Source organism: Cryptomeria japonica, chromosome 10 (genome assembly GCF_030272615.1).
Source record: "Cryptomeria japonica chromosome 10, Sugi_1.0, whole genome shotgun sequence".
Taxonomy (NCBI): domain Eukaryota; kingdom Viridiplantae; phylum Streptophyta; class Pinopsida; order Cupressales; family Cupressaceae; genus Cryptomeria; species Cryptomeria japonica.
In genome coordinates this window covers 851,905,821-851,914,213 of record NC_081414.1, presented here as the reverse complement: position 1 = coordinate 851,914,213, position 8,393 = coordinate 851,905,821, and positions in this window count along the sequence as shown.

The window sequence follows — 8,393 nt, the reverse complement described above, 5'->3', positions numbered from 1 at the left end:
GATTATAGTCTTATACATATTTTTAATTTCATCATCACCTAGTTCATCAATATGACAGTGTATATACATTCTAGGGTCTTTAGCATATACTACCCTTTAGGTATTTGAGAGAATGCACCTATGCTATCATATTTCTTAGCAATTTTGGGAACTAACTAGAAAATGGGTCTAGGTCACTTAACAACTTCAACAACAGTAGGGTTTGCAATAAATTTAGGAGTGGATGAAGATGCCATAGCTATAAATACCTTAATCTACCTTGAGGATGAATGATTTGATAGATTGCTTCACTTCTTCACTCGGGAATTTTAGTGCTCTTGAAGATTTGAATGCTCGGTGAATGAAAAATGGAGCCAAAACACTTGCTTTATAATGTTATTTTCACCAACCACCACATTTAATGCTTGTTGGTTAAGTTACAACTTAACTCATCTACCGGTATAGAGGTAATTTCAACTTTTGACCATCAACCAAGGGAATAATAGCATGTATTTCATTTGTTGCTAAATCCTTAGAGGATTTTCCTTTAGTTAGATGAGGAGTCTCCTGCCAGTGGAGTGTTACTTTGTTCTGCCGGTGGAGGAGTATTCCCATCAACATTTTGAACTAACTTTCTGATCCATTGTTTTGAGAATTCTTGATTTACCTCTTCAACCTTTTCTTTACCTTTCAAACTAGCACCATTATTATTTGTTGGTGGTGCCTTACTTCTACAAAAATTTTCAATATGTCCAATCTTGTTACAAGCATAACAGGTCACATTGTTTCTTCTGAATAGCTTTCCCATATCCTATGTTTGTTTGTGTTCTGCAATGATTAGATAAGTGTCCAAATCTCCCACAAACATAACATCTTACATTCATTTTGCAATTCTCTGAATTATGACCAACTTTGTTGCATTTAGAACATTGACCGGTGGGTGTATTAGTGCTCTGATAATTTCTAGATCTACACTAATTTTCTCTATGACCATACTTGTTACAGTTAAAGTGTTTGCCATTAAATTTATAAGCATTTGGTTTCCTTACCGGTTTGCTATGATCATGTGTGTTTGTAGTACCAGAGCTTTCACCAACTTCAAAGCTAAGGCCATTTGTGTCACCATTAGGTTTCTGATTCTTCAACATGTCACCAAGTTCTTCTGAGATTTTCTTGAATTTCTCCTTGTGTAGATTTGCAGTAGCTAGTTCTCTTTCCAAGATTCCTTTCTATCTCATGAGTTTATTTGTGTCATTTTGTGTATGCATCAAATCTGTATTCAACATATCATTTTCATGACTAAGTCTTGTGTTTTCATTTGTAGCATCATTCAGTCTTCTAGTTAAGTCTTCTTCATTTTTCTTCCTATCTTCAATTTCTTTGCAAAATCTCATAGTCATATCTTGCATCTCATTCTTTGTTGTACTGTTTTCTTGTCTTAGTTTGTTTACTAGATCATTAAGAGTTTCCTTTTCATCATTCTCATTCTGCATCTTTTTACAAAGTTCTCTTCTCTTATTTCTTGCAATGGTAAGATTTTCTTGAAGTGCTTGAATAATATACTGAGCATCCTTTAGATCATCTTCAAGTTTGATATTCTTTACTTTTCCTGCATCATAGTCTGAAAGAGTTGTTTCCAATTTTTTCTTCAAGTTTTCCATCTCTACCGGTGATAAGATCTTCCTCAAGCTATTAGGCTTCTAAAAATAGAGGACCAGGCTCTAATACCAATTGTTAGGATTCCCAAAGATACTGAGAGGGGGGGGTGAATCAGTATCTAACTGGTTAATGAATTTACTTGATTTAAAACATGTAAAGCATATCAATACTGTGTACCAGTAAAACAAAAATAATGCAGTAAATAAGAATAACAATAACCACATGAGAAGCACACCATAACATAGTATTTTAACGAAGAAATCTGGTGTGGGAAAAACCTCGGTGGGATTTGGGACCCACAATATTCGCTTACTGGCCAATAGGAGAATATTACTTTTACAATAGGGGACTGCACATGCAAGAAGGCCAAGTGACTAGAGCTCACTGCTCAAATACAAAAGAAGTCACATTGACTTACAAAGATGGGTTATATTAATCTAATGGCTTGTACTGCTTCAAATTAGCATCTGTTATGCCACATCTAGTACCGGTTTTAGCTCTGCTACATACATAAACCTTAATCTATAATTCGCATATTAGGTTTGCATAATTTCACCTATCTCCTTAATACAAAATGTTCTACAATGATCTCATACATATATGAGTCATATTACAACTCACCATGTCGGCTTACAATGATTTTACAATTAATTACAAAATACATTATCAACAAAATTCCTATCGGCCAGGGTGTCGGTATCCTTCCTTTCACTGCCGGTGTTTTGTGTCTCGATATAGATTTTTTCATTGCCAGTGCCAGTATATTTGTCTTGCCAGTATCATATGATTGCAAGGTTGCCATCAATGATAAAACCTTCAATCACCTACAATTTCTCATTGGAGTGTGCATTTGCCAACACATACTTGGTCTTACACTTTGGACATTGCAAGTACACCTCAGATTCATTTACATTCCATTCAACTCTTGGTCTTCCATACTCTTTCCATTTTCATCTAGTCTTACACATCTTGGTCACAACCTAGTTCATGGTTGAAACCTGTTCCAAAGAATCTAGGAGAGAAGTTAAGGAGGCTCAAGAGTCCGCAAACATGAGTGCCTATGAGTATGACAATGATATCTTCTTCAATTATGATCATACCACATTACCTGACATGGATGCTTATAAAAACACTCAAAATATTGAGAACAAGGATAATACAAACAACAATGATACACACAATGATAATGTGGACAACTTTTTCCTACATTCAGCAGAAGTGGAAGACTCCATTATGGATCCTCATTTCAATTGATTCGTTGAGGAAATAATGAGGAGAGATAGACAATATTTCTTACAAGTGATGGCACAAAGTGGAGCCAAGATTCCTCATGATTTTGACATGTCTCAAATAATGGAACATTGACCTTTGCAAGAACCTCAACTCAACAAGGATCAAAGGAGGCCTAATAGTGGAGGTAATAGAGGACCACATTTTGTGCCTGAATCACCATCATCTTTGTTTCAAAAACCTGAAGTCCCACATACACATGGTCAAGCTTATGATACTCATCTTCGCAAACCATTATGGAAGTCTTATTCAGAAAAAATATACTCAATCACATACCAATGCTAAGGACCAACCACCAAAGCAATTGGATATCCAAAGGCATGCTTAAAATTTAGACACAAGGAAATGCCACATTAAATTTGGGGGCAACACACTAGAACAAACTCATGACATGCCTGTAGAGTATGGTATACATGGACAAAACATATACTCCATTCCTCATCATGACTCTATACCAGGTGGTTCCTATACACAACATCACTATAGACATCCTCCATATGAACATGTGTATGATCAATACCATCCATATATGCAACATGCTCCTCCTCCACCCGGTGCCTCAGGTATGGGATATGGTCCAAGAAGTCGGTCTCCACCTAAGAACAATTTGAAACAACAAATTAAGGACTTACAAAAGAAAATGGAGGACATAAATACACCAAAGGCAGCTTACACAATGAGAGACATATGTCCTTATCCATTTGACAAAAACATTCCAATGCCGCCTTTTCCTACACATTTCATGATGCCTAAGTTTTATAAGTACAGAGACAAAGGAGACCCTAAGGCACATATAAGATAGTTTTTGATAGCTTGCATTGAGGTAGCATCGAAAGAAACATATTTGATGAGATTATTCCCACAAAGCTTAGGTGATCAAGCTATGGAATGGTTCTCACAACTCCCACCTGGAATTCAGTCATGGGGTGATTTAGCAGAGGCTTTTATCCAACATTTCTCATACAACATAGAGACAGATATATTAGTTACCACTCTATGCAACACCAAACAAAAGGATGGGGAGTCTTTTTCATCATTTTTACAAAGATGGAGAAATCTAGCTAGCAGATTCCCTTGTGAAATTCGACAAAAACAAATGGCAGAGATGTTCACCCAGAATGTCAACAAAGACATTGGTTATGACTTGAGAAAAGCTTGTTTGTCCACCTTCAAGGACGTCATTGAGAAAGGCTTAGTGACATAGAAGGTCTTAATTGAATAAGGAGTCATTAAGATATTCAAAGAAAACAAAGAGGACTTTAAAGAAAAAGACAAGCCACGATTTTGGAACAAAAACAAGAACACAGTAAATGATGGTGTTGTTGATGCTAATACAGTGCGACCCAAAATCATTCTTTTTGGATCAAGTTCTACAAGAAACCGACCCAAAATCATTCTTTTTGGATCAAGTTCTACAAGCAACCAAGTGAATACTCAAACAACTTCCAAACCAAGAAGGAAATATACCCCATTGGGAGAACCACTTGAATCAGCTTTCAAGAAGCTAGTGGCAAACAAGATAATAACAATTCCCGACAATCCTCCATATGAACCAAAGGTCAAACCAAATTGGTGGAATGATGATGAGTACTGTGAATATCAAAAGAGCAAGGGACATAAACTGGGAAATTATCATCTACTGAAGAACATTATACAAGATCTTATTGATAGAGGTGACATTGAGATTGAAGGACATTCATCCAATCAAGAACATGAGATGTTTAAGGAACCATTCTAAAAACATGACAAGGGAAAATCCAAAGCCACAGATGAGTAGACAAACTATACCAGGGCATCCTATAACTATGATTCAACTATCAATCACATTTCGATGGATACTTATGTCTCTACCATTATCATCAAGGACAAAACGCATGAAAATTTTACCTAAAGACCTAAACTTGTCCTAAAAGGAATTGGATCTTCTTCTGAACCTACCTCTGAATGTAATGTTACAACTCGTCAAGGTAAGGTCATATTGCAAGGTGCTCTAGCTAAAAACACCACTTCCTCAACAACCAAACCAGAGTACGATCTGGTAGAACAGTTAGGGAAGACACTTGCGCTTATCTCCATCCTAGAGCTTTTACGCATATCCCCTGCACATAAAGAAATCTTTGATTAAACTTTGAGAGACACTACTGTCCCCACTGATCTGGACATGGACCAGTTTCAAGCCATGGTGGGATACCTTTTCGTTCCACATTCTCTCACATTCACTAAAGCTGGCGACGCCTGTGTAAGCCGACCGCATAATTCACCTTTACACATTGAAGCCTTCCTGCACAAACATCGAATAAAATGAGTTCTGATAGATGGAGGAGAAGGTCTGAACATTTGGACATTGAACACTACTAAGAAATTGGGATATTCTGAAAAGGTTGTGAATTCTACACATGAAATCACCATTAAAGCATATGATGACGAAGAGCACTCATCCAAGGGCACAATCACTTTACCTCTAAAAGTTAGGCCAGTTACGAAGGATGTGGTTTGTCAAGTCCTTGATATAGAGCTCACATACAACATATTGCTAGGACATCCATGGATTCGTGAGATGAGTGCAGTCCCATCTACATATTATCAATGTATCAAGTTCCCACACAATGGAGTTGAAATGACCGTCAAAGCTGATCCAAATCCATTCATATATTGCAACAATATGTGACCTACATCATAAATAACAATCCCAATCAATCGAGAGGCTATTCCTTCATCAGCATATGTTGATCCAGAATCCTTGAAAGCTTCTACATCAAAACAAACAGAGATCAAAGAAAAGTTCAAGATTAAAGACATGGGATATGGTGATTATATCTTTCATGTTGATCAAATCGCACTATCTCCTAAGGTATTCAATCGATAGGTACAATCTATAAATAATTTGCAAGGAATTGGGTGTGAACCACCTAGTGTTGTGGCTATTAAGTCTGCATGGAAATCTCCTCTAGTGGTGCAAGCAACTACTGATATCAATAGTCCTAAGAGTGGTTCCGACAAAGAATCTGTTGAGTGTATCACCAATCCCCTTGATAACTCACATAGCCTTACCATTTCATCCACCCGTTCCATTTCCACTTCGCTCCTAGACTTGGACCAACAAGAATCATAAAATCCCTTACTAATTGGGGATGAAAAATCAAGCTATAAACAAAAAAATTTAGAAGTCAAAAATAAAGAAAAGTCCTTTAGTCCAAATCAAAATCAAAAGCTATTCCACTCTACAAAAATCAAGGTTAAGGATAAAAATCCTATCAAGAGAAAAGAGCAAGAGATGATCTCCCCTAGTATCAAAATAACTCGGGGCAAAAGTTCTACAATTATAAGTCAAAAAGCATACTTGTTGATCCTAAGTCTCCATCATACTATCGTACTTTCACTTCTTTTCGCAATCATAAGCCTTTATCACTCATTCACTTGTTGTGCACATCCTTTCCCTTCTGGAGATACATCATGAACCTTTAAGGGAGCTTCCTCTAGGGACTTTGTTATCAGGGATCCCCAAACTTCTTTAGGTGACATGCATATGTGCCTATGTAGTCCACATGCTAGTAATTCTATCTTAGTTTCTTTATCAAGGGAGACAGTCACTTGAGCTACACATCATTCAATCAAGGAACAATGCAGCCATAATCATAAGATAAAGCCTCACACATTAGAGGTAGGTGACTTAGTTCTAAAAAAAAATCCTAAAAATCAGCAAGATAGAGAGAAGAAGGGAAAGTTCAAACCAAACTAGCTTGGTTCTTACATCATTAAAACAGTTTATGGATCCGGTGCATATCAAATTTCAACTCTAGAGGGCAAACCTTTGGAGAATCCTATCAACAACATGCACATTCGTAGGTTTTACACATAGCTCTTCAGAATATCCTAATTCAAAAATAAATAAAAAACCAAAAAATTCAAAAATACAAAAAGTATCAAAAAATTAAAAAATATAAAAAAATCATAAAAATAAAACAATCGTTACTTGGTGAAAACCTAGCAAACAGGCGCCTTGTGACACAAAAAATATACAAAAAAATTGAAAAAAAAAAGTAATAGAAAAACATTTCGTCCAACGGTGAAAACCACTTCGGTGGCACCCTGGACAAGTACCATGGTGAAAACCGGGTGACCGGTGCCATATGTAGAGAGACATTGATCCTCCCTCCTTCAGGATTACATTTCATCTTTCACTTTGCACACACTCACAACCTATCCGTCCATAATAAACTTACCCCTTCCCATCATGGCTTGTTATTGATCTACCTAAGATTGGTTAGCCATTCATAATAAACATTCCTTTTCACCCCTTTCCATCCATAATAAATCAGCTCCTATCTGTGGCTAAGGTAAATCCTACGTCTAGTGATGGGTGTGGGACTAAGAGAATCACATGTTCCAAGGTGTATAGTTTATTCCAGTCTTCTCCAGTCTATCCGCGCAAGATCCACAATAAAGCAACACTTGCATTGCTAATCCGCAATAAAGTTTTTTCTTCTCCACCATAAAGTATTAGTTTCATGGATTGAGTTAGTTTCAAACGAGACACAACAACAACAATGGGCTTCAATAAATCAAATCTTTCAAAAGACTCAAACAACATTATGGTTTAGTGCTATCTATCCTTTTGTGAAAGTAAACATTGTTACAACAATCAAATAGACTTATACAAGTGACAAGAGACACTAAACTTGAGGACTACAGTGAATGTTGGTGTTGAGTCTTGGTTTTCTTTTGATCTTATCTTTTGGTGACATGTCTTTTATCTTTTCCAGGATGTCTTTGACTAGAGATTTTATCTCCAGGATGTCTTTGACTAGAAAGGCAAGGATGGGGTATCATCACATATTTTTCTTTGTTGTCTATGGATCATCTCTTAGTAATGCTATGACTTGTCCAAGGATATGAGGACATTGTGAGTCTAGTGTGAACTGGGGCATTCCTTGTTTGAAACTACTTGATCTCCATGCAAACGAGTACAATGACTTTTTGGGTCAAACATATGTCTCAATTGTCATAAACTATTTGCCATAATAAAGCTCAATGATGATAATAGCACAAGAAGCTCTTTCACTTCCATATCTTCTATCTTCGATCCTCCTTTCTTGATTGACCTCCATCATCCTTTTTGAGTTCGTGTACTCTACTATCACATGACTAAGTATAATGACATGCCAAAAATATTTACATTTCATGTATTTTACACCTACATTATTACATATTAGCATTTCATACATACATATAAATATCAAAATTGCATCACATCCTACACACAACACATGCTAGCACATTTTACATTCTCATCATGTAAATAGTTATTTGCATTATCATATTCATTTGCATTTCATACATTCACATTTGCATCATGCATAACATGTAAAAACATAGAAGGACAAAAAAAAAATTGCATTCCATCATGTACACATTTGCATCCATATCATAAACATCACATAGGTACACATGCATATAGCTATCGC